Source organism: Canis aureus, chromosome 3 (assembly GCF_053574225.1).
Source record: "Canis aureus isolate CA01 chromosome 3, VMU_Caureus_v.1.0, whole genome shotgun sequence".
NCBI classification, from domain to species: Eukaryota; Metazoa; Chordata; class Mammalia; order Carnivora; family Canidae; genus Canis; species Canis aureus.
Window position 1 is genome coordinate 50,420,496 of NC_135613.1, and position 26,751 is coordinate 50,447,246.

The 26,751-nt window shown below is 43.2% G+C and overlaps 2 long non-coding RNA genes across 2 annotated transcripts; both read left to right on the forward strand.

Annotated features, from left to right (window-relative positions):
* The first annotated feature begins 2,057 nt into the window (after positions 1–2,057).
* Positions 2,058–8,628, forward strand: LOC144310882 (uncharacterized). The gene is made up of 3 exons (XR_013376509.1): positions 2,058–4,737; positions 5,750–5,843; positions 6,886–8,628. It is a non-coding gene; the product is annotated as an uncharacterized LOC144310882 (long non-coding RNA).
* A 14,326-nt stretch (positions 8,629–22,954) lies between these two features.
* On the forward strand, positions 22,955–26,669 carry LOC144305314 (uncharacterized). The gene is made up of 2 exons (XR_013372368.1): positions 22,955–23,254; positions 26,497–26,669. It is a non-coding gene; the product is annotated as an uncharacterized LOC144305314 (long non-coding RNA).
* Positions 26,670–26,751: the final 82 nt, after the last annotated feature.

Consider the following 26,751-nt stretch of genomic DNA (forward strand, 5'->3'; position numbering starts at 1 on the left):
TTGGTGGAGGAGATCATTTTGATCTCTGCAAGGCAGAGTTCCTGCTCCTTCCAAATGTGCCACGTTCCTCCCTGCCTTCATGCATTTAATCATGCAGTGCACACGTGGTCTCTGCCCTCTGTGAATAGATCTGATCACTTTCTTGGTGTTGTTACACGTTGGATTAACTTTGTTGTAGCCTATGTTTTTCTTGTGCACAGAGCTCAGCCGGGCCCCTTGAAAGGATGCTGAATCATTCATCCAGCAGCATCCTGGTTGGGGATTAATTGCATGCAGTGGAGGTGCTGAGGGTGTCACAAGCCTTTACCACGATGAAGAAGCTGCCGAGAAGCACTTAAAAGTTCTTGGAACCAGGAAGTACCCTTAAGCCAGGGGCTTTATGGAGCTTGTTATAACTAAAAGAAGGGCAATTAGAAAGGCGATTTTTAATCCACTTTTCATTAAAAAAACAATATTACTACAGAATTAATGGGCTTCTGTTTAAAATAGTTGTAATTAAAGGATGAGAGCGTGGATTATCAGAAGACCATCACAAGTCAATTAAGAGCTAAAATGCTCCTCTGTACCTAGGCTTCTTTTTTCTCTGCTTTATATTAATTTGTATTTACATTACGGGAAATACAATGTTTACTTAATTTTGGAAGTATAATGCATATTGATATTCCTTCCTAAGATTTTCCCAGCTGCCAGAGAGCGAACCTCTGTAGTGACTATTCCTGAGAACATGCATACACAGGGGATGTGGTGGGGTCAACCCAGGGTAAGACACCTCACCTAATTGCCTCTCCTGTATCTTACCCATTCCTCGAAGCCCCCCTCAAGTCCTGACCTCTGTAGGGAAGTCTCCAGAACAGCTCCTGGCTCTCACTCCAGGGATCTTGCAGTTAACTAGTCTATATCACACAGGCGAACAACTATTTCAAAACCTGTCACGTTCCTTGGTCTTTCTCTCCCTCGTTGACTGGAAACTCCTCCAGGGACAGAGGTTATCTTTTTATTGTTATTTTTTAAACTGCACAGCTCAAACAGTGGAAATCTTGTCTCCTCTCCCTCCCCCCAAATCATTCTGGTTGTCTATTTTCACATACAGGGGATCATGCCATATAGATTGTTCTTTAATCTGCATCCCACTTTGGGATATGTCTTACAGGCAAATGCACACTAGTCATAGAGATGCGATTCTTTCTTTTTAACCAGCACATAGATTCCACTGTACAGAAAGCACCCCCCACACCTTTTTTAAACAACAACAGTATTCCTATTGAATGACACTTAAGTTCCTTATGAATTCTGTCTTTTTTTTTCTTTCTCTTATGTGCTCCCCACAGAGCTAGTGGTTTGCATCCTACTGCAACAGGTGGGTTGGCTCCTTCCCAGAAAGATTTGGCCATTGTCTTGGTGGCCCCAAAACAACTGGTGATGCTAGCTAACAGCCCTGTAGGTGATGTTGGTGACAGTGATGATTCCTGGAAAAACTCCGGATGTTTCAGAGGTTGGGAAGTGTAGGTGAAAAGCCTGGGGTCCTGCCCAGAGAGGAGGAAGAGAGGCAAAGCTAATGACCGCGATGTGGTCTTGAGATGCAGAGTCACAGAAGCATTTTCAGGAAACCTCCTGGGCTCTGTTAGAAGAGAGAAAGGATGCGCCGCTCCTTCTGGCCAAACTGGTCACAAGCGACGCACAGGTCTGGGCAGGAGCAGAGAGACCAGTAATACAAAAGACAGGGGGTGACACACTCTAGAAATCCCTGTTTTCCCAGAGCAGGAGTTCCTGGGGAGAGTCAACCAACACATGGGGGTCCTGCAGCTGCAGGAGGGGCTGAGCTCATCTGAGCTGAGCCTGGAGCAATATGGAACCGTTGTTGGAGAGGGAACCTCACTGAGGCACTCGCACTGTGCCGAGGTTCTTTATCGAAACGAGGAAGAGAAAGCAGGAGGAAGCAGGGAAGGGCAAGGTGGGTGAGCACTCCCTTATGGAGCTTAGGGAGGGCTGCTAGATCGGGGATAGGGGCTCAGGGGGGTGCTCTGTGCCTGGAGTAAAACCATACCAGAAAAATGTAGATGCTAAGCCCTTAAGGAGACCTGGACTGGAAACAAATGATGCAGGTGCCTGGTTGGCTCAGCCGGTTGAGCATCTGCCTTCAGCTCAGGTCATGATCCTGGGGTCTTGGGATCAAACCCCGCCTTGGGCTCCCTGCTCAGGAGGGAGTCTGCTTCTCCCTCTGCCTCTGCTACTCCCCCTGCTTGTGCTCCCTTGCTCTCAAATAAATTTAAGAAAAAATAAATAAAGGAAGGAGAGGATGCCAGAGTGCCTTCCAAATTATTTGCCTTGTTGATATTTTCTCCTTTTCACTGACAGAGTAGTACCATGCAGGTATGTGCCATACTGAGCACACTTTAAAAATTTGGTGGTGGCCTAAACAACAGATTCTCTCGACAAGGAATTTCAGAATTGTGGGGTAACTTTGTGGGCTGGCGCTTCACAAGGCACCCATTCACATAACTTGGCTAGATTGTATTTTCACACACACACACACACACACTCACACACCCCGGCCCACGGCTTGTTGCTACGTGTGATTTTTAAACAAGCTCTCGTGACAATAATCTCTGGGTGCTGTCAAGCTGGTTTCCTTCCTGTTGGCATAAAATGCCCCAAAACTTACTTCCTGTCATTCTTGACTGTCTTCCTATTTACTGATAACGTCTCAGGGCACAGCCTGGAGTTAAACAGAAATACAGTGAGTATATTTCAAATAATGGGATTTTCATGTACAGGCTTCTGGGATAATGGCCCCAAATACGCCCCTGGGAACAAATTAACGGCAAAGGTTTGCATCAGTGACTTGGATTTCCTGCTGAATTTGCTCTGAAAGAGCAAATACGTGTGGAATGAAGCTGCTTTGTAGGTTCCCTCTTTACACAAGGCCTCCCTTCTGCCTTAATCACCTGGATTGACTCTGTAAAAGCACAAATGGATGTAGTTCACCGAAGAGCATTTCGGAAACATGTGCTTTTCCTGTGATGATGTGTAATTAATCACCTCCAGGCAAAGCAAACAAGGCAAGGTGGCTTTTAAAGCCTCTGCCAGCCTTTCTTCTTCTCTTCCTGTCTTGTTCTTGTCAGAAGAATCTCTGCCGTCCTCTGATTTTTCCCTGCTTCAAGCCTTGTGTGATCACAGAAGTTTCATCAGAGGCTGCTTTGAACCACCGTTCTCTCCTCCAGATGCAGAGGCCAAGTCTACGTGACAACTGCCACAGGGACGAGAAAAGGCAGTGGTGTGAATCGACACGCTTGCAAATCTGGGCAACACGCCTCCTCCCAACCATGAGGCCCTTTATGCAAAGCCCATTCATCGGTCTCATGCCCCCCAGTAGTCCACACTCTTGGACATGGGTAGTGGGGCAGGGATTCTCAGAATACACCTGCCACTGAAGCCCCATTTAGGAGGCCCAGAAACGTTCCATTCTCTGATGAGATAACTCAAGACAACAAAAAAGTGCTGATTGAGAAGACTTTGGGGCAGGATGGAGGTGGGTGCATCTGGGTTCACTCATAAGTCACTGCCGGGCATTGACCTTCCAGAAGTAAGTGCATTGCTGAAAGTAGCTGCTATGGATTGAACTGTACCCTCCCAGAAGATGTGCATGTGATCTGTCCGGAAAGAGCATCTTTGCAGATGATCAGCTTATGATGACTTATGGGGGCCCTGATTCAGTATGGCTGGCACCCTTACAAAGAGGAAATGGGGACACAGGGACAGGCATACGTGCGTGGAGAATGCCAGGGAGGATGAAGGCAGAGGCGAGCGGGATGCTTTACAATCCAAGGAACTACAAGCATTGCCAGCAAACCACCGGAAGCCCAGAGAGAAGCATGGACTAGATCCTGCCTCCCAGTCCTCGGAAGGAACTGACCCTGCTTACCCCGTGAACTTGGACTTCTAGCCTCCGGAATTTGGAGATACTAGATTTTTGTTGTTCTAAACCACTCAGTTTGTGGCGTTCGTAGTAATTTCTCAGGAAGCAGCAAAGGATTGAATGATTGACCTTTGCAGAGCATATTAGTGCGCTCAGGCTGTCATAACCGAATACCACCAGATGGCTGAAACGTCAGCGTATCATTGTCTGACAGTTCTGGAGAAGTCCATGATCAAAGGGTGGCAGGGTCGGTTTCCTCTGAGGTCTGTCTCCTTGGCTTGCACACTCTCGCATCCTCTCTGTGTGCCCTGGTGTCTCTTCGAAAACCTTCTTCACTGGATTAGAGCCCAGGCTGATGGACTCATTTTAACACAATCACCTCTCTAATGACCATATTTCCCAATATAGACACATTCGGAGGTCCTGGGGGTTGGGACTCCAGCATATGAATTTGGGGGACATGAGTCAGCCCCTGACAGCACAGGGGCCATCTGAAGCAGCTAGGAGTGGAGGGCCAGGCATTTGAGAACAGAGGACACGGGCCACTTATCAGACCAAGCAAGCCCAATGCTTCCTGAGGACCGATGCCTTGGGCTTTGTGGGCACTGTTTGCTGAGTCAGCATCAGGGATCCAGGTAGCCTGTCTATTGTACCCTCATGTTAATGAGCCTGGACTCACCCAGGCTTCGAGCTCTTTCCAGGTGTGGCACAGCAGCTCTGGACAGACGGTGCCTTCAGCCTCAGGGATGGCCTGCTGACGTTGTCCCAGCCTGACCCCAGACATCCAAGACCTGCGCTCCCTCCTCTGCTCACTGCAACAGGTCAGGATCATTACCTGGGGAGAGGCTGGGAGTAGGGTGTCCCTTTGGGTCCCCTGACTGCTCTGGCTGATGCATCCTGCCTGATGGAGGCTGAAGACCCAAATGGTGGTGGTGGGAGGGGAGATAGGGAGAGGGAGAAGGAGGGGAGCAGAGCTCAGAGAGAGTGAGGAGACTCCCTAGGGCCCTCAGAGGACCAGCTGGATTCTAAGCTGGTTGGTGCCTGGCGAGCCCACCTGTGCGTGCCTCTTCTTGGCGGCTTTTTTTTCTTTTTTAAAAAGATTTTATTTATTTATTCATGAGAGATACATACAGAGAGGCAGAGGGAGAAGCAGGCTCCCTGTGGGGAGCTCGATGCGGGACTCGATCCAAGGACCCCGGGGATCATGACCTGAGCCAAACACAGAGGCTTAACCGCTGAGCCACCCAGGCGCCCCTTGGTGGCTTTAAAGAACAAATTGAGCACGTGCTTGAAAAGCTACCTAGGCTTCTGGCCATCGAGGTGGATGTTCAAGGGCAGTCAGAGAGCCGTGTTTGGGATTTGCTGTCCTGGATGCACAAAAAAAGTGCAACCTCGGCTGCCAGGCTGGAGGCGGAGGGAGCAGTGCAAACAGAGCCGCCTCTGCCTCCCCACCCTGCCTTTCCTCTGCGTCTCTGTTTGATTTGGGACCTATAATAGGATAATGGAAACTAAAAGCACTTTTTTTTTTCCCTGGTAAGATCTAAACAGTAGCAGCCGTAATATATTATGCCGGAGTGCAAACGCTGTGTTAAGAGAAAGGGGAAATGATGTATTTTTAAGGAGTTCTTATTTGGTTCTAACTTAAAAGCAACAGTGTAAATTTCTTTCAAGTAATGTTGCCTTAATTATTCATTTTCCTTGGCACTAGTTAAAGAGCCAAGTAATGACTTCTGTCTCTTTATATTTAGTCTATTATTGTTTGAAAAAGGCCAGAGGAAGGCCAGAGCGGTGCAAAAATGATATTTGCTTTTTTTTTTTTTTTATTACCAACAGCCAATGTAAAGGGTAATATAATCACCAGCAGCTGAGAGACAATGACATTTTTATAGACCTTCTGGCAACACTGGAGTGTGAAAGAGCCTGACAGGTATTTGGCTTTCCAGACTGTTCTTTCAACTTCATTTCCCATCAGACTCACTGCTGGGCGGGCAGCTCGAGGCGAGCCCCACGTCTCCCTCCAGATATCACTTTAGGAGCCTGACCAGCAACTGTCTGTTTAAATTTGGTGATTTTATAGATGGGAAGCAAGGAGGAATGCCTGCAGGACCCCCATTCACACCATCCTGCAGGACCCTCGTCGTCGTCCGTGGAACTTCCAGTTGGATTCTCATATTCCTTGCATACTTCAAAAGCTGGAGAACGTTACCATCGCATTGGGACATCGATGGCTCATTATAATTTGCAATGCTTTCTCTTTAAATGTGATCTTTCTGTGGGGTCATCCGAAAACCGGTTTATGCACAAGAACCCATGATTGCTCTTTCTTTCCTAAGGAAAATCCCTGTGAGGCTGCAAGGAAGCTCCTGCTTTATGGGGGCTTTCCAAGCTCTGCAATTTGAGATCTAGGTGGACAACCCTGGCATTTAGAACTCTTCAGCTCGGGTTGAAAGACAAGGATCATATTTGCAGTGTGAAATCATGCAGTTCGGATATAGGACAACTGACCTGGGGGCTCGCTTTTCCTTTTGCTCTTTTGAACTGCACACAGTGTCAAGGGGCTCCTTCCAAACTTTAGAGAAACTTCAGAGAAACATTTTCTCTTCCTGCTCCCGGAGGGGTATCAAGTCCTATATTCTTGTGTAAATGATTGAAGATGTCTTGCTTTGTGCCTGTGACCACAGAACACGAGGGACGAAAAGTTACTGGGCAAAGCCAGGGCATGAAAAGATACAGCAGTAATAAACACTTGAGCTAAAATTAAGAATACAGGCTTTCATAAAGGTGGCCCTTTTATCACAGGGTTATTCTGTGGGGTTTTTGTTTTGTTTTGTTTAAATTTTGTTCTGTCTCCTTAACCATTCGTTGGATTCTCTGGGAATTCAAAGTTGGGGCTCTTGTGCCTTTGGTGAAATCAATCTCTTTGGAATTCCATGGGAAAATGAGAAACATGCTTCTTTATCTTTTTGTAGGTATTCAGGAAGGATTTCCTACTCACCTCCCTTCCTACGGTAGTGATGGTTCCCTCTCGAAGCCAGACGTGGAAATCTCATCTGAATGGAAGCTGAACTTCAATGGGCTTGGCCCATGTTCTCCATGAATTCTGCACAGTGAATCCACTTTGGTTAGTGCAGTTGGATCAGATTTCTACATATTCTTCCCTCAGAAAAGGATCAAGAATGGAGTTTCTGAAACAGATGCTCAGATCAGAAAAGTGGCTCGAAACCACCCTCCTACAGATGAAAAATCTGAAGCCGAGGGAGGTTTAGCAACTTGCACAACAGGACTGAGATAATCAGAAGGCAGAGATGCTCACCAAGTGCTGCCCTGCTGTTTCTCGACCTTCCTGGCCCCACCCACTTCCTTAAAGTCTAGTGTCTGTAGGTGGCTTCACTCTCAGCCCCTCTGACTTAAGCTTCACTGCGTTTATTTTGTAAATATTTTATTTATTTCTTTTGATAGACAGCAAGTGAGAAAGAGAGAGACAGAGCACAAGCAGGGGGCAAGGGACAGAGGGAGAAGCACTTTCTGCTGAGCAGAGAGCCAGACGCAGGTCTCCATCCCAGGACCCTGGGATCACAACCTGAGCTGAGGGTAGATGCCCAACTGACTGAGCCACCCAGGTGCCCCAGCTTCACTGCCTATGTGTAAGTCAATTTCGCACGTATAATCGACGTATAAGTCAATTTCGCACAGGGCAAAGATGCTAGAGATGATAAAATAATTTAGTTATAATGATCGTTACTGAAAAAAAAATCACAAGTGCCCCCAAATGCTTGATCATTTTGACTATGATTGTAAATTAACCCTGGCACAGGGTTTTGTTTTTAACTTCTGGCAAAAATATGGCCAATGGAATTATTTGTTTTTCTCTCGAGATACTTCCCTGGTGCAAAACAAGAAGTTTTCACCTGTCCAAGAGGCAATTTGTTGTCCTTGCTCATCATCATACCTTCTCCAGCTCCCTGGGAACTGATACATGTACATTTAAAAAGAAGTGTCCTTGGGACCCCTGGGTGGCTCAGCGGTTGAGCTCCTGCCTTTGGCCCAGGGAGTGATCCTGGAGTCCCAGGATCGAGTCCCACGTCAGGCTCCCTGCATGGAGCCTGCTTCTCCCTCTGCCTGTGTCTCTGCCTCTCTCTGTGTGTCTACCATGAATAAATAAATAAAGTATAATATTTTTTAAAATAAAGAAGTGTCCTTGAGAGAGGTACCCAGGAGCATTACACTTACTGATTCCAAAAGGTGTTACAAAACTATTGTAATTAAAACATTATGGTGCAATAGAGTATTATGCAGTCATAAAAAAGAATGAGATCTTGCCATTTGTGACCACTTGCACTTTATGCCAAGTGAAATAAGACAGGCAGAGAAAGCAAATACCATATCATCTTACTTATCTGTGGAATCGAAACCAAACCAAAACAAAAACCAACCTTGTAGATATAGAGGAGAGACTGGTGGATGCCAGAGGCAGAGGTCTGAGGGGGTGAGAGAAATGAGTATATGTGATCAAAGGTACAAGCTTCCAGGAGACGTAACATAGAGCATGGTGATGATAGTGATACTGTGTCGTATATTTGAAAGTTGCTAAGGGAGTAGATCTTAAAAGTTCTCATCATAAGAAAAAATTCATTAACCAGACTTACTGTGGTGATCATTTCACAATATGTACAAGTATTAAAGCACAATAAATACAAGTTGTACACCTGAAACTGATATAATGTCAACTGTACCTCAAAAAATACAAAACGGAAAGAAGTATCTTCCTGTATATGTGTAAATATGTCCACATCTATGGGCTCTCCTGTGTAATTGTTTGGTGGTCACTGTTTATAAATACTTGTTTTCTATAAATCTGGTTTTACTGGTGGCTTTAAGCAAAAAGCAAAGAAATAATTTTAAAAGATCCCCCAAAGCTTCTAAATGGGCATAGAAAATGTTTCTAGTAAAATATAGTTTCCACCTGTGTTGGTTATTCTCTGTTCAGTTCCCACATTCATATCCATTTTCCACCTTCTCTGTCCACCTCTTTGTTCAAGAAGACCAACACCTTATAGTCAGCAATGACAAGAATTGTAGAAGACAAACAACAATGGTTGTAGCCACCAGATTCTAGTAAGCTGGTTTCTGATCGTGTTCAGGCCCTGGGAGGTGCCCGCAGGAGATCAGAGGGCAAGAGGAGAGAGGTCTCATCCTTCCTTCTTGCTTGTTACTGCTCTGGGCTCTTCTTCTGACCATGACCCTGCTCCCTCCAGGGCCACCTCCCCAACCCAGGCTTCAGCTCCAACACTCTGCTGCCCTTCAGACCTGGTATGGCTACCAGATAAAATACAGGACACCCCACTAACTTTAAATTTCAGATAAGCAATGAATACTTTTGAAGTCTGACTATGTGTAATATCTGGGACATTTATATGAAAAAAATATTCATTTCTTTTCTGAAAACCAAATGTAATTGAGCACCTTGCATTTTTATTTGAATCTGGTGACCCTAGGCCTGAGAGTGGTAACAGCGCCCCCCCACCCCCACCCACAACCGCCCCAGTGCTATAGTGTCCAAGTGCTTCTCTAGCCCTCTCTGGTTCCTGCAAATGTGCCCGCAATTCTGTGAGCATTCCCTCCATGAAGATAACTACAATCTGGGCCAGCTTCCGTTTCCTTCTGGAACCCTGTCTGGATGTGTCTTCTTCTGGGACCCAATACATAGCTGGCCAATGTTCGCATGGGGCAAAGGGCTGCTCTCAGGGCTACGGGTCCTAAGATCAACTAAAACTTCCAGGCATCCTCTTTGTAAGTGAGTAAACCTTCTGGAATCGGGATGAGTCTGGGCAAGGGGAGGATTGAGCAGTGGCTCAATCCCAGCCGAACTCTGAGACTGAATCACTTTGCTTTGTCCCTTGTGTCAGTATCTTAGCTTTTCAGCCCCTTTCTATTCTAAACTAGCCATGAGAGCTAAAGCTTCCATATTCTTTTTTTAAAAAATAAGATTTTATATATTTATTGGAGAGAGAGAGAGAGAGAACACAAGCAGAGGGAGCAGCAGAGGGAGAGGGAGAAGCAGACTCTCAGAGGGAGGCCGATGAGGGATTCAATCCTGGACCTTCGGATCATGACCTGAGCTGAAGGCAAACGCTTAACCTACTGAGCTACCCAAGCATCTGAAAGCTTGTATTTTCTTCATTCATTTAACAAATGTGGATAGAATAGTGGTCAGGCTCTGGCCAACAGGTTGTTCTTTTGGATCTAATCTGTTCCTACTTTTGTCACATTTTCATGGATAGTCACAGCCTATGTAGTGTTGAGCCAGTTTCTCCTGGCTGGGTCTAGGGATTACAGCACTTTTTCAATGGCATGTACCTTCTCTCATCAAATAGGCGGTTGCAAAATTACTAGATTCTGACAGCTTGTGACAAGTCCTGTCTTAATTGCTCAAAAATCTAGAAGAAATTCTATCCTGCCAGCAACTCCCTTGGGGTTTTGCTTGGTGAGGGTATGATAATGATTCCCATTTAAAATAGTATTTGACAAAGGGCTTTGTTCCAAATGTAGGAAGTTGTGTAGGTCAGCAAATCCTGCAAGAAGAGGTGAGAAACAAGTACAACCTGTGTCAGAGATTCACTCTGGCTTAATTCCCCCAACAGCCTATTCAAATATTCATAGAGTTTTAAAGTAAAATAATATTTTTTGGCCACTAAATTCATCAAGCTTGGATGCTTTCCAAAGCAGAGAATATATTTCCAACATTTCTGTATTCTCCGGACCCAACACAGTGGCTGACACAATAGCTGTATCTTGAATTAATGTAAGGAGCTTGTATCACCAGAGGTTTAGGCTTTGTGAAAAATCAGTGAATTCCCAGATGGCTGACTCTGGTGCCTAGGTGTCAAGTTTTAACTTGAATCTTTAATTAATATATATATATATATATATATATATATATATAGAGAGAGAGAGAGAGAGAGAGAGAGAGAGAGCGCATGAGCAGGGATGGGGAGGGGTAGAGGGATAGGGAGAAGCCTGGGGCTGATCCCAGGACCCTGAGATCATGACCCAAGCTGAAGGCAGACACTTAACCAACTGAGTCACCCAGGTGCCCCTATTTTTACTTTTTAAATCAATTTCATTGAGGTATAATTTACATGCAATAAAATGCACCCTTTCAGTGTAGAGTCTGATGAATTAGTGTATACATCCAGGTAACCCCTTTCCTAATCAAGATATAGACCATCTCCACCACCCCCAAAATTACTTTGTGTCCCTTTACAATCAGTTCTCCTCACATGATCATTTTGGGTGGGAAGTTGTCTAAAACATGCTCCCTCTGCTTCATTCAACAAGGATATTGAATATATATGCTGTTGACTCCCCAAAGGTTTCACTATGAACCTCAGTTATTGTATCTTTAGAAATGGTGAAAGGATTAAAATATTTTGTGTCTTGGGGCACCTGGGTGACTCAAAGAGGTTGAACTCTTGGTTTCAGCTCAGGTCATGATCTCAGGGTCCTGATATCAAGTCCCTTATTGGGCTCTGTGCTCAGCATGGAGTCTGCTTGAAACTTGTTCTCCCTCTCCTTCTACCCATCCCCACAACTATAAAAATAAATAAAATCTTTTAAAAAGTTTAAAAGCAAAAAAAAGAAGAGATCCCTGACTTCTTGACAATGTGAGCACTGGGGTCTCCACCAATTAATTGAGAAGAAATGCTTTGTTATCAGTTTGTCTCCTAAAAAGATTAAGTGGGTCATATTTTTAGTCAGATTGGAAAAAAATAATCAATTTTCTTCGGTTAATTTTTGTTTATTTTTTAATATTTTTAAAGATTTCTGAAAATTAAAGTCTTCCTTGGATTAGTACAAGTTTCTCTGACTTTACACACTTGTGAAAAGATAAAAATTGCACACAGTAGAGAAGACTTCCAGGCTTAGAGTCTTAGATTCAGTTCCCTAAGCAGGGCACCCTGAGACACAAATTCAAAAGTAAGTTTACAAACAATAAGAGACTCTTAACTCTAGGAAACAAATAAGGTTGCTGGAAGGGCATTGGGTGGGGGGATGGGGTAACTGGGTGATGGGCATTAAGGAGGGCATGTGATGTAATGAGCACTGGGGATTATATGCAACTGATGAATCACTAAACTCTATCTCTGCAGCTGATCATACACAATATATTAATTGATTAAAAAAAAATTTTTTTAAAGCAAGTTTACCTTGGAGGTGATTCCAGGAGGCACCACAAGGGGTCAGGGGATGTTGGGCAGCACAGGAAAGGGAAGGAAGTCAGTACAGGTGTGTTCCTGAGCAGGTTACTTTCAGGCAACTGAGGATCACAGAGCACAGCATTTGACACCTGTCAGATGAGGAAGTGGCAGCTTTTTTCTCACGCCTGTGGCCATTGATGATGGGTTGAGGGCTGCCCTCAGCCTCCCCTGTGTACAGGCCAGCTGAAAAAGGCACCGTGCTAGAGAAAGCCAGATGTTGCAGGAACTTGCAGGAAGAAGCCATCGAGGTGACTCAGAAAGGTGAATGCCTTGCAGAAGGGCTATGGGCTGGGTATCAAGAGCATGAGCTACACCTGGCACATAGTTCTCCTTCCCAAGTCCTACCAGGCAGCTCTCAACAGGAGGGTATTTAGCCGGGCTTGTGTGTTAATTAAGTCCCATTTTGGTTGACACTTCCAAGTGTTTCTTTGCTGATAGGCTCCTTGAATGGAATAGCTAATTACTAGCTCTGTCCCTGGGTTGGGCTCACTGGGACACAGCATACTCTTTAGATGTGTGGACAAGAGCAGGGTATCTACAGATAATTGCCATAACAAAGAGACCATCATTTTGGAGGTGGAAGTCTTTCATTTAATTCATTCTGGAACAGAATTGTCTTTCTTCTCCTTTCAACCCCAAACATCTCCATTTCTGTTGTGGAAGTCTGGAAGTACCTCAAGCTGCTGTAAGCACCTGTTAGGACCCAATGCTGTCAGTGTGCACTCTCCTCTAGGAAACCTCCCCCAAGGGGACCCATTCTCTGGTTTCGTCTTGGAGGCAAAAATCTAGCGTCAATGTCAACCTCCCTATTGAGAGTGGGAAGGGACAAGGGATAGGAAAGTCCTGATAACCATAGCTTCTATTTTTTTTTAAGATTTTATTTATTTGTCCATGAGAGACATAGAGAGAGAGAAGGAGGCAGAGACACAGGCAGAGAGAGAAACAGGTTCCACACAGGAAGCCTGATGCGGGACTCAATCCTGGGACCCCAGGATCACATCCTGGGCTGAAGGCAGGCACTTAACCATTGAGCCACCAAGGCATCCCAATCATAGCTTTTAAAAATGGATTTTGTGAGTAAAATATCCCTTGACTTCCTGAGGATCACTCCTCTTATATTCATTGTGTTGGGAAAACCTGACACTTTGGAGTTCTTCATCCATTGTTATGCTTTCCTTTTACCAAAAATGTAAAATTTCTATTGTGTTATTAATATACTTTCTTGTTTATCATGAGTTTAGGACTATTATGATTTCAAATATTTATAGATCTTCCACTTACATTGGGGTTACATACAGATAAACCCATCATGGTTTTTTTTTTTAAGATTTTATTTATTTATTTATTTATTTATTTAAAACATTGATTGAGAGGCGGACACAGGCAGAGGGAGAAGCAAGCTCCCCATGGGGAGCCCAATGTGGGACTTGATCCCAGGACCCCAGGATCACGCCGTGAGCCAAAGGCAGATGTTCAACCACTGAGCCACCCAGGCACCCCGATCATAAGTTGAAAATATTGTCAGTTGAGGGGTATCTAGGTGGTTCAGTCAGTTGAGCTTTCGACTCCTGGTTTCAGCTGGGGTCATGATCTTAGGGTCGTGAGATGGAGCCCTATGTTAGGTTCTGTGCTCAGTGCACAGTCTGCTGGAAATTCTCTCTCTCCCTCTCCCTCTGCCCCACCCCTAACCAAACACATACACACTCACTCTCTAAATAAATAGATAAAATATTTTTTAAAAGAGAAAATATTGTCAGTCAAAAATACATTTAATACACCTAACCTCCCAAACATCATATCTGAGCCTGGCCTACCTTAAATGTGCTCAGAATATTTACATTAGCTTCCAGTTGGGCAAAATCACCTAACATAAAACCTATTTTATAATAAGGGGTTGAATATCTCATATAATTTGTTGACTACTGTACTGAAAATGAAAAAAAAAGAAAAAGACTGCTGTATCAGAGCAGAATAGTTATATGAGCATCAGTTATTTACCTTCACAGTTGCGTGGCTGACTGGGGGTGTGTCTAGCTGCTCCTGCCCACCATCATGAGAGAGGATTGATCACATACTGCTAGCCTAGGAAAAGATCCAAATTCAAAATTCAAAGTCTGATTTCTGCAGAACCTTTCCTTTGCACCAACGTAAAGTCAAAACGCCATTAAGTGGCGTCATAAGTCAGGGACTATTTGTATATTCAAATTATTTTTTGTTACATATATAATATTTCAAACTATATATATTTATAACTAATATAATTCAATTGTATCTAATGCATAATTCAAATATATGTATATATCAAATCCATATATAATTTTAATGGGATATTCAAAAGGGGTACATATACATGCATTTGTTCAATCTGTCTTTTTTTTTTTAAGATTTTATTTATTTGAGAGAGAGAGAGAGAACGAGCAGGGAGTAGGAGCAGAGGGAGAGGGAGAAACAGGCTCCCCGTTGAGCAGGGAGCCCGATGCAGAACTTGATCCCAGGAACCTGAGATCATAACTTGAGCCAAAGGCAGACACTTAACCAACTAAGCCACCCAGACACCCTCAATCTGTCTTTTGAACCAAAATCTTATCTTATTAATGATAGACTCCATACTGTTCACTATTATGAAGGTATCGAAAGCAGTGAGAAGAATCTCTAGGCACTGACATAGTAAGATAATTATGAAAAAAATCTGTCAATAAAAGTAGTTACAAAATAGTAGGTTTGTAATAAAGAGTAACAAATTCTCCCCCCCCCCCCGCCCCCATCTCTTTTCCCTCTCCCTTGGATTAGAGAAAGGTCTGGAGAAAGCACCAAATATTTGATAATGTTGTGGTAGACTGAATTGTCCCCTACACTCCCCGTCCTGCCATTCATATATTGAAGTCCTAATCCTCAGTGTGATGGTATTTGGAGTGGGATGTTTTGGAAGTGGATTAGGGTCAGAGAAGGTCATGAACGTGGGGTCCTCATGATGGGATAAGTGCCCTCATAACAAGAGACATCACAGAGAAGTGACACCAGAGATCTCCCCACCACGTGAGGAACTGAGAAGATGGCTGTCTACAAGCCAGGAAGAGAGATCTCACCGGAACCTGACCATGTGATGCCTTGATGTTGGACTTCTAGCCTCCAGACTGCGGAAGGGACAAAGAGGAGACATAAGTCCCCGCCCTCTGGATACTTCTGCAGTAACAGAAACTGGGCCTGTGAATGGACACATGAAGGCAGGGCTGAAGTCCGTGAAACCATCCGTCGTCTGCTGGGAAGAGACTGCTGGAAAAGAGATGGCTCAAGGGTCAGATAAGTGAGAGATACAGGCAAGTGCCCAGGAGCCAGCGCCCTCACAGGGTCAGACACGTGCAATGACTGATCTACAGAGTAATGGGGCAAGAAATGCTATGGCCACCTTCCCTCATGCCACATCCACCTCTGCCCACTCCGTGGCTGTCCCCACCCAGTCACTGAGACTTATTCTCTAGTGAGTAGAGTTAAACCACATTAAAAAGCTGTACCTGCGAGTGTTTTCTGGCACACTCCTCTCCACGTATTTCTGATGCTCCTTCTCCCAGAGTCCCTGCAGCTGTGTAGGCAAGAGGATTCAGGGATTCATGGCCGCTGGAAGACAAGCAGAATTTCATCCTGCTGTGTTCCTGGAACAAGCACCTGAAGGTGCTCTAACTCATCTCTCCTTTTTCTGCCACATAGAATCTAAGTTCAGCTGGGGAGACTGAAAACCTCACTTCGGTCTTGAGGTCTCCTTAGCATATGACCAAGATGGTTTCCACCAGATGGCCTTAAATAAGGAGTAACTGAGCTGCATGAATTATATTATTATTATTATTATTATTATTATTATTATTATGACTGATGTCATTTCCATTTCGTTATTCTTTCCTTATTCTTGTACCCTGCTATCATACTATTTAGTGTTAAAATGCCACCATAACCCTAAAAATAGACTGGAAATTTGATAGATTGTGGGAAGGAATGAGACTATGGCTTAAATGTCCTAAGGTTTAAATGTATTAATATAAATCTGATAATAGTGCTTGTTCTGCATTTCAGATTTTCCCGAGAGTACTGGGGGGGGGGGTGGCTAATTTATATTCTATGTACTAATTATTTCAGAAGTTGATGGAGCATTGAACTGACGTGGGCGTTTCATTATTTTGGTATGAATATTTAAAAAAAACAGATTGTTCCCTTTTACATGCCTCACAAAAATGCAGGAATTGAAACAAATTGAGCCCAAGGATTTTTGTTGATTGATTGATGTACACCTACTTATAAAATATTTGAAGTAGTTTTTGTCACCTTGATCCTCCGAGATCATAATTCTGTTTGGCAGAATCACAAAATGTGTTCCTGGAACAAATAGTCAAGTATGTTCTAAGTCTGCAACAGTGAAAAATAACTCTTCAATTTAAATCCCAAATATTTGGCCTGTTTCTCGGTAGCAAAACTGTCTACACTTCCATTTCCCTTCGAATCTTCAATGCACAAGTATTGCAACAGCATAAAATGCTGACAACAGAGCTCTTAGAATTTTTTTCTGCTTTGCTTCTCAATTTTTCAGTGGAAACACTTAGACTGTCAAAAATAATTACTATAATGTTGTCATCTGATATGGAAAGTCTGACAAATAGCATTTTCTGATTTAGATGCAGTAATTTATGAGGCACTGGGATCAGAAAGGAATTCCTGTCAATTCTGTTCTTGACATCTCTGCTTCCCCTGGTGTAGTTGAGATTAAACCCGTCTCTTCCTACAAAGTCTGGCTCAAAGCTCACCTTCCTGAGGGCAGTCTGGTCTGAGAAACTCTTCCCTGTTTTCCTTTCCTCTAGCTTAAATAACCTTCTGTTAATATTTATACTGTGCATGGGGCACCAGGATAGCTCAGTTAGGTATCTGACTCTTGATTTGGGCTCCGGTCATGATCTCAAGATTCTGGGATCAAGCCCCAGGTCAGGCTCCACCCTCAGTGAGGAGTATGCTTGAGAATTCTCTCTCTCTCTCCCTCTTCCTCTGCCCTACACCTGCTTGTGCTTTCTTGCTTTCTTAAAAATAAATAAATAAATCATTAAAAAACATTTACACCATACATTTGTGTTATGTCAATGGGAAACTATTAAAGTTTTTAAGATGGGAAGACGTATGATATGATTTACATTTCAGAAATATTGTTCTTGGTTATAGGATGGGATATGCGAAAGGCAGATGAGACTTGATGAATGGGGGTGTCGGCAGGGCTGGAACAAGGAGGAGATGTCAGAGGTTGGTTTAGAAGTAGGCAAAGACAACTGACAATGATTTAGTCTAAGATGACTACAGGGTATTGAACCCAAAATACTGGGAAGATGTGGTGGCATTAACCCAGATGTGCTGTAGGAGGAGAAGAACAGACCTGTAGGGGATGTCCGTATGGAGGCTAGAGACACTCGATGTGTTCTATTTTAGGATGTCTATATATAGAGAGAACATCCCCATGAGATGCCCTATAAACACCCATAAGTTGGAAATTTCAGATAGAAATTAGAGTAGAGTTTGGGAGAGATGGGACTGGAGACATAAGTGTGGTAAATGTCTGGGGGTGGTGTGTATGGGTGGGGAGGATAGACAAACCTGGAAAGGCCACAAGACCACAAGAAAAGTTCTGTAAGTAAAAATTTAAAAAGATCTTGGGAATTCTTACATTTAGAGGGTTGTGGATATGGAAAGAAGGACACTGGGAAGGGGGCCTCACTCAAGTAAGACGATGGAGAGCTTTACCTTAGAAATAGTGTTATATTGAATTTATCCATTCAATTAGACTTAGCAGACATTTATTGACCTACTAGAGAGACATACTGCTGGGCTCTAGCAACAAAAAAGTAGCTTTTTCTCTTAATGGACTTCCAGAGGAGATGGGGAGATGGACATATATCCGGTTGAGTCATGCAGCATGGCAGTGTTCCATTATTTTTGACCCACAAAAACTTCAATTCCAGACAGACCAATGTAACTTAATTAGGTAAATGCAATTATCATCTCCACAGAGTTTTTAACAACATCATTTCTATACACAGAGAAAGGGACTCAGATCGAAAGACATGTCCCAGAAGACCTAACATAAACATGTTTTCCTGAATGACTTTCTAAAAAAAAATTGCATAGACCTTAGAACCTTGCAAAATGTCCTCTTTAATCAAGGCTGACTTACCAGAACATTGTAGACGTTACACATCAGCGGCATACACTGTTGGAGAAAGACCAGTCAGGAGGAGATTGAAGGAATCCTGGCAAAAAAAGATGAGGGCACCAGTGATGGTAGAGGGGGTCAAATGTGAGTCAAGAGAAGCTGGGCTGATGTAACTTACGTTAAGATGGAGCTAGTCGAATTTGGGGACCAGCCTGATGGGGAGAGTGAGGGGGACAAAATCAGAGTGGGAATGACTCCTATCTCTTGTGCGGTAGTTGATGGTAAAAATGGTGGTGCTGTCACTGGAAGAGGAAGCGAAGGGGGAAACATTTACATTTTGGTGGAAAAATAACTATGTATTTTCTTCTCCTTTGACTCCACCCCCGCTTTGGTTGAGCTGACTGAGGAATATACAAATGTGAGATGGGTGAATGCTTTGGGACCTGGAAAAGGCTGGAAAGGCAGGCTTGGGGTTGCCATTGCAGGGTTAAATACATGCATATGGCCACCATCTTCCTGGATAGTGTTTGGTGAGAGAGAGGGAGTTGGGGCAGATTGGACAATAAAGTGGGGAGGCAATGAAGCTGTGGGAGGAGGGCTCCTGCATGGAATCAGTCCTAAGCACTCACTTTACAGTCACTCTCTGTGAAAGGACATTCCTAACACACATTCCTTGGGGATACCCTGATAAGTACATGAGGCCACAGGGCAAATCCTTAGCAGGGTTCCTGGCATGTGATAAACAGGCAATGTTCTTCAAAGGAGCAAAACTCAGAAAGATTAGTGTCCCAGGAGCTCAGGGGAAAGAGAATAGTGTCAAACTCTGAGACTTACTCTATGGAATGAGGACAAGGAGCCTCAGTGAAGATTTGGCAACCAGGAGAGACTGTTGCCCTGGAGGATACAGTTTCGAAGTTGTGGCTGGGGGGTGGACTCTGGCTGCTGGTGGGATGCACACACCAAAAAAAAAAAAAAAAAAAAAAAATAGGTGAGGCCAAGGGAGCCAGCATAACCTTCAAGTACTAAGAGAAGGAAGGGGAGGAAGAAGGTAATAATGAGAGGGCCTGTAGGGTCATAAATTCTTGTCACTCGGTTGGTTTTGGTTTCGTTTTAACACAGAAATAGGCCCATTTCTGGATCTCTTTGTGTGTTTCCAAGATATCCTTTTAACTCAGATTTTAGGAAGGATTACAGAAAATACTGATCATCCATTACTCAGGATGAAGGCCTTTTCTTCCTGCAGGTTTAAGTAAGACAGGCTTGTTTGGATATAAAGACTATCCTTTTAATCAAGATAAATGGTTTGAAACTGTTAGAAATACTTTTTTCTCCCTCTAAATCACAGTCTGCTTAAGATCAGCCTAATCAGACAAGACAAGGAAATTGCGCTGTATTTGGAAATGTCGGCGAGAAGATAAAGATTGGACTGGGTGCAAATCTTTTCGAGCAGATGCTTTGCCAGTTAAAATGCTCACCCCAACCCACACAGATCATGATAACCAGAGAACTCTACAGCCCACATCTCAATTTTTCAGTAGAGGAAACTGAGGCCGGTCATCCCTCAAATCATGCAGTTAGTCAGTAACAGGTGGGACCCAGTGCATAGATCTTGTGCTTCAGTTCAGATAACTGGTGTTTACCCCTGTTTCTTGCCAGCTCTTGTGAACTCAGAATTCAGTTTTTCCTTCTCCTCCCCATACATTCATAGAATGTCCTGACAACATCTGTTATTAGCATATATTTACCATATATTACTATGATATTGTCTCTCTTATTAGAAACCTGCAAGGTAAGTGCTACTTTTTATTTGTCATTGCTGTTAAATATGTGTATCTCTGGTGCTCTGCACTGGTTTGGGAGAGTCTGCTGAATATGTGAATCAATGAATGGGTAAACAAAGGATCAAGGTGATTGATATCAATATTTCCTTACACAGATTGATGGAATGATATGCAGGCTCAGGCTCTGATACTTTCTGTACACTCACGGTCCACGTAGACCTTCCAGAGCCCTTCCTCCAAAAGAGGGATTTCTATTACTGCAGCCTTTTCAGAGTCTCTCATTACAGATGTCATGGGAGCATGTGCACTTCTAGCAAAGATGGGTAATTTCTCTTGAAAGTGAGATTATTTTCATGGATCTCAAAGGATCAGGGATATCTCCATAATGTATTGTACCTTGGGTGTAATTTGTGGTTTTACTTTTTTTTTTTTTTTCTGGAAGTTCTGATTTCAAAAAGACCACCCCAATTAAAAGTAGAACATCCCAATTCAGCTCATAAAGCAGCAAATAAATCATAGGCCGGGGAGAGGGATCCACACTCTCTATAGGTAATCAAACCCACTACTCGTCTTGGCAGATTCCTGGATGCCTTTTGGCATCATTGAGAATATCATCTCAGACTGGCTTCTCCAGAATGAAAGACAGTAATGGCTTAAGAGTCCCCAGATTTGGCCCCTTAGGCCCCTTCCATTGTTCAAATTAGAGGAAGTTGAGCTTTCCCCCAAATGAATAGAATAAAAATTTTAAAGGATTCATCACCCTTTTGGCTGCTGATTTCCTTCCTTCAGTTTATGCCCAAACATCACCAATAGCTCCATTATTCTGAACTCCTTGCTACTTACTCCTCAACCTTCTGCAATTACTTCCACCTCTACCACTACTTGGATCCACAGAGTTTACCAAACTACTATAAGCAATGTTCCTGTTTCTTCCCCCCAGGTTGAATAACTAACCATGAATTTCACACTAAAAAACTGAAAACAAGTGCAGAAAATAACTCTTCAGCCATAAAGCCATCAGCAAGCAACTCAGGTACATGTGTGCATAATGAGTTTCCCCATTTGAGAAGACACCCAATGTCTAGGGCCAGGTGAGGGGAAAGAAGAGAGAAGCAGAGACTAAGGAGGCAGGAGAAGGTGATATGGACAATGTCACAAGAGTTGTTGGCTTGCCTTCATTGCTTCCATGGAAGATGACCAAGAAAAGAGTAGAAAGGGAGTCAAAGACTTGTTTGCTAAGATTTGATTGGTGCTACTCTGTATTCAAGCAGCACTTTGTTGTACTCAACAAAACTCTTATCAGTTTCACCTGCTAGGAACTCAACTCAGGTCAGTCTAAGCCAAAAGGAATCACAATCAATTCACGTAACTGAAAAGTCCAAGAGTTAGTTCCATTTCAGGCATGAATAGATTGAGGTTTAAGCAAACAATATGATCGTGTTCTGACCCTCCCACCATCTGCTTTCATCTGTGTTGGCTTCATTCTCTCACAGACTATCTCTATGTAATGAGACTTTTCCAAGTTTATAAGGTTCTTAAGTCTCATGTTTTCAGAAGGATTTTTTTAAAAAATATTTAATTTATTTATTCATGAGAGACATAGAGAGAGAGGCAGAGACACAGGCAGAGGGAGAAGCAGGCTCCCTGTAGGGAGCCTGATGCAGGACTTGATTCCAGGACCCTGGATCACACCCTGAGCTGAAGGTAGACACTCAACCACTGAGCCACCCAGGTGTCCCTCATGCTTTCAGAAGGATTGATGACCTTTCAGGATTCCAGAATCCAAATCAGTCTCTGTAAAAGGAGTGACTGACCGAAGTTGGGCCATAAGGCTACCTTGGAACAGTCTCTGTGTCTAAGGGAGTTGGATAATCTTGCTATCCTCAGCCATAGATTTATCACTGGGGCAGTGGACACTCCCATCAGCATGACAGTTCTACTAGAATTACATGATGTAGAGCAGAACAGTTCCCAAAGGGAAGTATCATGGGCCAAACAAAACAGTAACAGTTGTTGTACTTGAAATAATAACACAAATTAATTCGGCTACTCTGAGGAAACTAAGGTAAGCAAAAATGACAAAGAGTATGATAAAATAAGAATATCTTATATCAGAGGTAGGTATTCTTGATCTTCTAGACATCTCCAGTGGAACTCCAACAGAGAAGGAAGGATTTATTGTGTTTGTCCTCATATTCTTAGTACCTGGGACATAGTAGGTATTTAATTACAGTTTCTTTGTAATAGAGGATCAAGTGAAGTGAAATTTAAAATAGTAAGCTAATGATCACTAAGACTTAGGGGCAATGATAGAAGGATTTGCCTTATATCGGTCAAATTAGTGAGCCCTCTCAATTAGGAAGTTGTGAGGCAGTGGACACCTGTAGGAGAGGAGGATGGATGTAATCAGTGGCGTGCTGGTAAATGTTTAACAACTGGATCTCCAAGGGAAAAAACAACAATCCTGATTTGTAGCAATTGCTGACTTCTATTGTGTAAATACTCCCGTAGTGGTTGATTTCAAGCCACCTACATGAGGCACTGAGGGCAGAGTTGGGAAAAAATATACATAATTGGTTTTCACGAGCCTGTATGACCTGGCTCTAGCCCAGCACTGAATATAACCCAACCTTCTATGGTTTGATGAGGGTAGTTTTTCTCTGAGATTCTTCAATACGAATGCCTTGGAAGGAGTTGACCCATTGTAAGTGAAATCTGGGGTTTTCTGGGGGCAAGAGATGGAAATCTAAAACCCTTATCCCAGTATGTGAAATTAGTTTGTCATAATGAAGTGATCAAAAGTGGTCTTGATAATATGCTTGATCAGAAAAGACCCCAGCAATTCCAAAGAGAAGCTCTCTGTGAGGTCAGTGGTTGCCTTGGTGACCTGAGTGCAACATTGGCCTGAAGGGTTTCTAAGAACTCCTGTGTAGCCAGTGGCTGAGACTAGAAGCTACTCTGTACTCAGCCAACCAGGCAACAGTGTCCTCCTTCAAAGAGAATAAGGTTAAGAACTTGAGCGTAACTAAAACTGTTATAGTCCAAAGCCCACTCTGTGTACCACTTGGGCTCTGGTGAGTTTCCAGAGAGCAAAGACATCACCACAGCAGTGGACAAACAGGTATTTAATGGCAAGGAACCATCTATAACAGTATTCGTGCCAGGAGTTTGCAAGCAACACCTAAGTGCTCATGGAGTGTATCAGTCAGGATAGGCGAAATTGTGCTGTGGTAACGAGCAGCACTGAACTTTCAGTGGCTTCACACAGCACAAGGTTATTTCTCACTCACTCTGCATGTCCGTCATGAGGACTCAGACTGTTGGGAAATGCTTTGTGATGCCTGTTTTTATCTTTGCAGAGGCAGAAAGGCACTTGGCAGATGCACACACTGGATCTCAAATGAGACCTCACTCCTGCTCTCACTGCATTGGCCAAAGCAGATCCCAAGTGGGCAGGATTGTGCAGTGCTGGCATGTGCCCAGAGGATGGAACCGGCCAACAGCACTAACACCCATAGAAGTTGATTGAAATTTCTCATTGTTTTCTCTCTCTTAAGCTTTGAAAGAAAGAATCAGGCTTGTTTGGTGTTTAAGCCCCCAGAATCTTGAACAGTTCAGCTGGAGGAATGAGTAAAGGGGATACTAAACATGGTTTATAGGGGAAGCCTCGGGACAGCTGGGTGGCTCAGTGGTTGAGCATCTGCCTTCAGCTCAGGACATGATCCTGGGGTCCTGGGGTCAAGTTCTGCATCGGGCTCCCTACAGGGAGCCTGCTTCTTCTCCCTCTGCCTATGTCTCTGCCTCTCTCTGTGTCTTCTCTCTTGAATAAATAAATAAAATATTTTTTAAAATATAGGGGAAGCCTCTAGCAATGAAATGAGCTATTATATATATAGTGCAGAATATAAAGAGAGGTGGCAGGTTGGTCATGTCAAAAAGGAAAATAAATCCAATCAGCTACATGCTGAAGGAGTGAGTGAATGAATAAATACAGGAATGAAACTTCATTCACATGGAATTATACCTCTCTCCTATAAACATCTTTTGTGACTTTTCTTGGATATTTTCCCCTGCAGTCCCATGCCTTTCATTCAATTGGATTATTAGGAGTGCCTGGCTGGCTCAGTGAGTTGAGCAACTAACTCAATTTTGGTTCAGGTCATGATCTCAGGGTCATGCGATCAAGTCCCACTTTGGGCTCTGCGCTCAGTGGGAGTCTGCTTGAGATTCTCTCTCTCTCTCCTGCAGCCTCTCCCCACCATGCTCTCACACTCTCTCTCAAAATAAAAATAAATAAATCTCAATTGCATTATTACAATAGGTGAGAATAATCATTTACCCCCCTAGCTTGATAAGAAGTCACCATAATCAGGTTTACTCCTCTCCCAGTATGTTTTATATATGGAATTGAAAGATTTATGTTTTTTAATAACTGGGAGCCAAATGCTGAATGGGGACCATTTAAGCATGGGATGTAATAAAGTTAGAAAAACAGATTTTATCCCAGAGCACAGAAGTTTGCAAAAGATCACAAAAGTCTTCTGTCCTAATTCGTCAAACTGTTCTTAAAGAAATCCAAAAGCACTGGGTGTTATACTATATGTTGGCAAATTGAATTTAAATTACTAAAATGTAAATAAAAAAATAAACTATGGCAGCACCAAAAAGAAAGAAAGAAATCTGAAAGCAAAGCATTCTTTTTGCAATGTAACAAACAAAACTGTGAAATACAGTAGAAATCTTTGTCCTACAGATATTTTTTTTTGATAGTGAAAATCCAGAATTTTTATTTACAGATACGCAAAACTGCAAACCATTTTAATGCACTTAGAAAAAAACTGAAGGAGGATGGAGACATGATCTTGCTGGGTTCACACTGCTGTCCCACCGCTACCGGGAGGGAAACGGTGCTTTGTGGCAGAACAGTGGTGATGGGTGACTGTATATATTCTCTCATACACCTTTATTTTCAAAATTATCTAAAGCAGACATGCATTATTTTAAAAATAGGCTTAAATCAATGATATCAAAACCATGGACACTGGGATCCCTGGGTGGCTCCGCGGTTTGGCGCCTGCCTTTGACCCAGGGCGCAATCCTGGAGATCCGGGATCAAATCCCACATCGGGCTCCCGGTGCATGGAGCCTGCTTCTCTCTCTGCCTGTGTCTCTGCCTCTCTCTCTCTCTCTGTGTGACTATCCTAAGTAAATAAAAATTTAAAAAAAATTTCTAAAAAAAAAAACCACGGACACTACTTTTTCAGTAAGATGCAAAATGGATGAAGTCAGATGAGCAGATAAACAGGATTTATTACTTTGTCCGTGACAGTGACATGGAGGCTGCACTGGCTGCCCTGCCATCCACACCTGCTGGCCACAGCCCACGTGCACAGTTCACAGCGCGACCACTGAGCGCCAGGGAACCACTTGCTGCCCAGGTCCACTCCACAACCGAACAGGACTCACTTAGACAAAATCAATGTGCTTAAAATACATATTAAGAAAAATAAATATTCTGCACCCCATATTTACAGGGATCAATTGTTCCGTCCCCTGCCCCTCATTACTACGAAATCAGGAAACTATGATGTGACATTAAGAAGCACAGTATTAGCTGTTAGTGTCAGTTTGGCACAGAATATGGTGCTAAGAATCCAGAATCTTACTGAACCATATTTATAAATACACAATGTTGCAAACCTTAGTGAACTTAAATGAAGAGGATTTTTTAGAAAGTAGACATGATTTTGCTTGGGTTGCCCAGCCGCCTTTCAAAAAAAAACAAAAAAACAAAACCCACACCACAGCCCTGCCACGTCCACATGGGGAGGGGGGCAGCGTTCTCTGTGTTGGGTCCCCCTGGCTCACTGGCTGCAGCACAGCCAGTCCTACAGAGAGTAATGTGTGCAGTGGACAGGACTGAACCCCTGGGGTAACCAGCATGAATAGCTAGATGTGGCTCCTTCTACAACTGTTTTCTGGACTCATCAGCACAATATCCATTTCTACAAAGTACATACTCAAATACAGAATGCGTCGCCCATCTTTCCCTTCTTCTTCCATAAAAGAAATCTCGCTGCACACATTACTCAGAAACTTTTTTTTATTTTTAATGTTTTTTGTATGTCTCTCTGGGTTAGTGTGGTTTGCACTGTAGGTTTTTCCACTTCTGTGTGATAAAGAGCAATATACTGGGTCCTGATCAACAGTGTTTAAGTAAAGTAACATAGGATCTGATAGTAATTCTGAGCTATTTGATCAGATCGCCAGGATGAGTACTGTTCTTTGAGAATTTCGTTTCAGGTGTGCATGTACAGTTTCCTCATCTATAAAATGAGGATTATAATAATGACTACTTCACAGGTTGTTGATTGGATTAAACGAGGTGTTCTGTGTAAGATGCTTGGAACAGCTGCTGGCACAATCTAGATAAGGCATCATCACCATCATCATTACCACCACCACCACCATCATCATCAGTATTGTGAGTTTTTTCTAATAGGAGGGTGAATAAAGGCATCTTATTTGCATTTGTATTTGCCTTTGCCTGTTCACAGGTGAGCCAAATTTTCTTTTCATATGTTTGTTGGCTCTTTGCATTTTTTCTTGGATAAATTT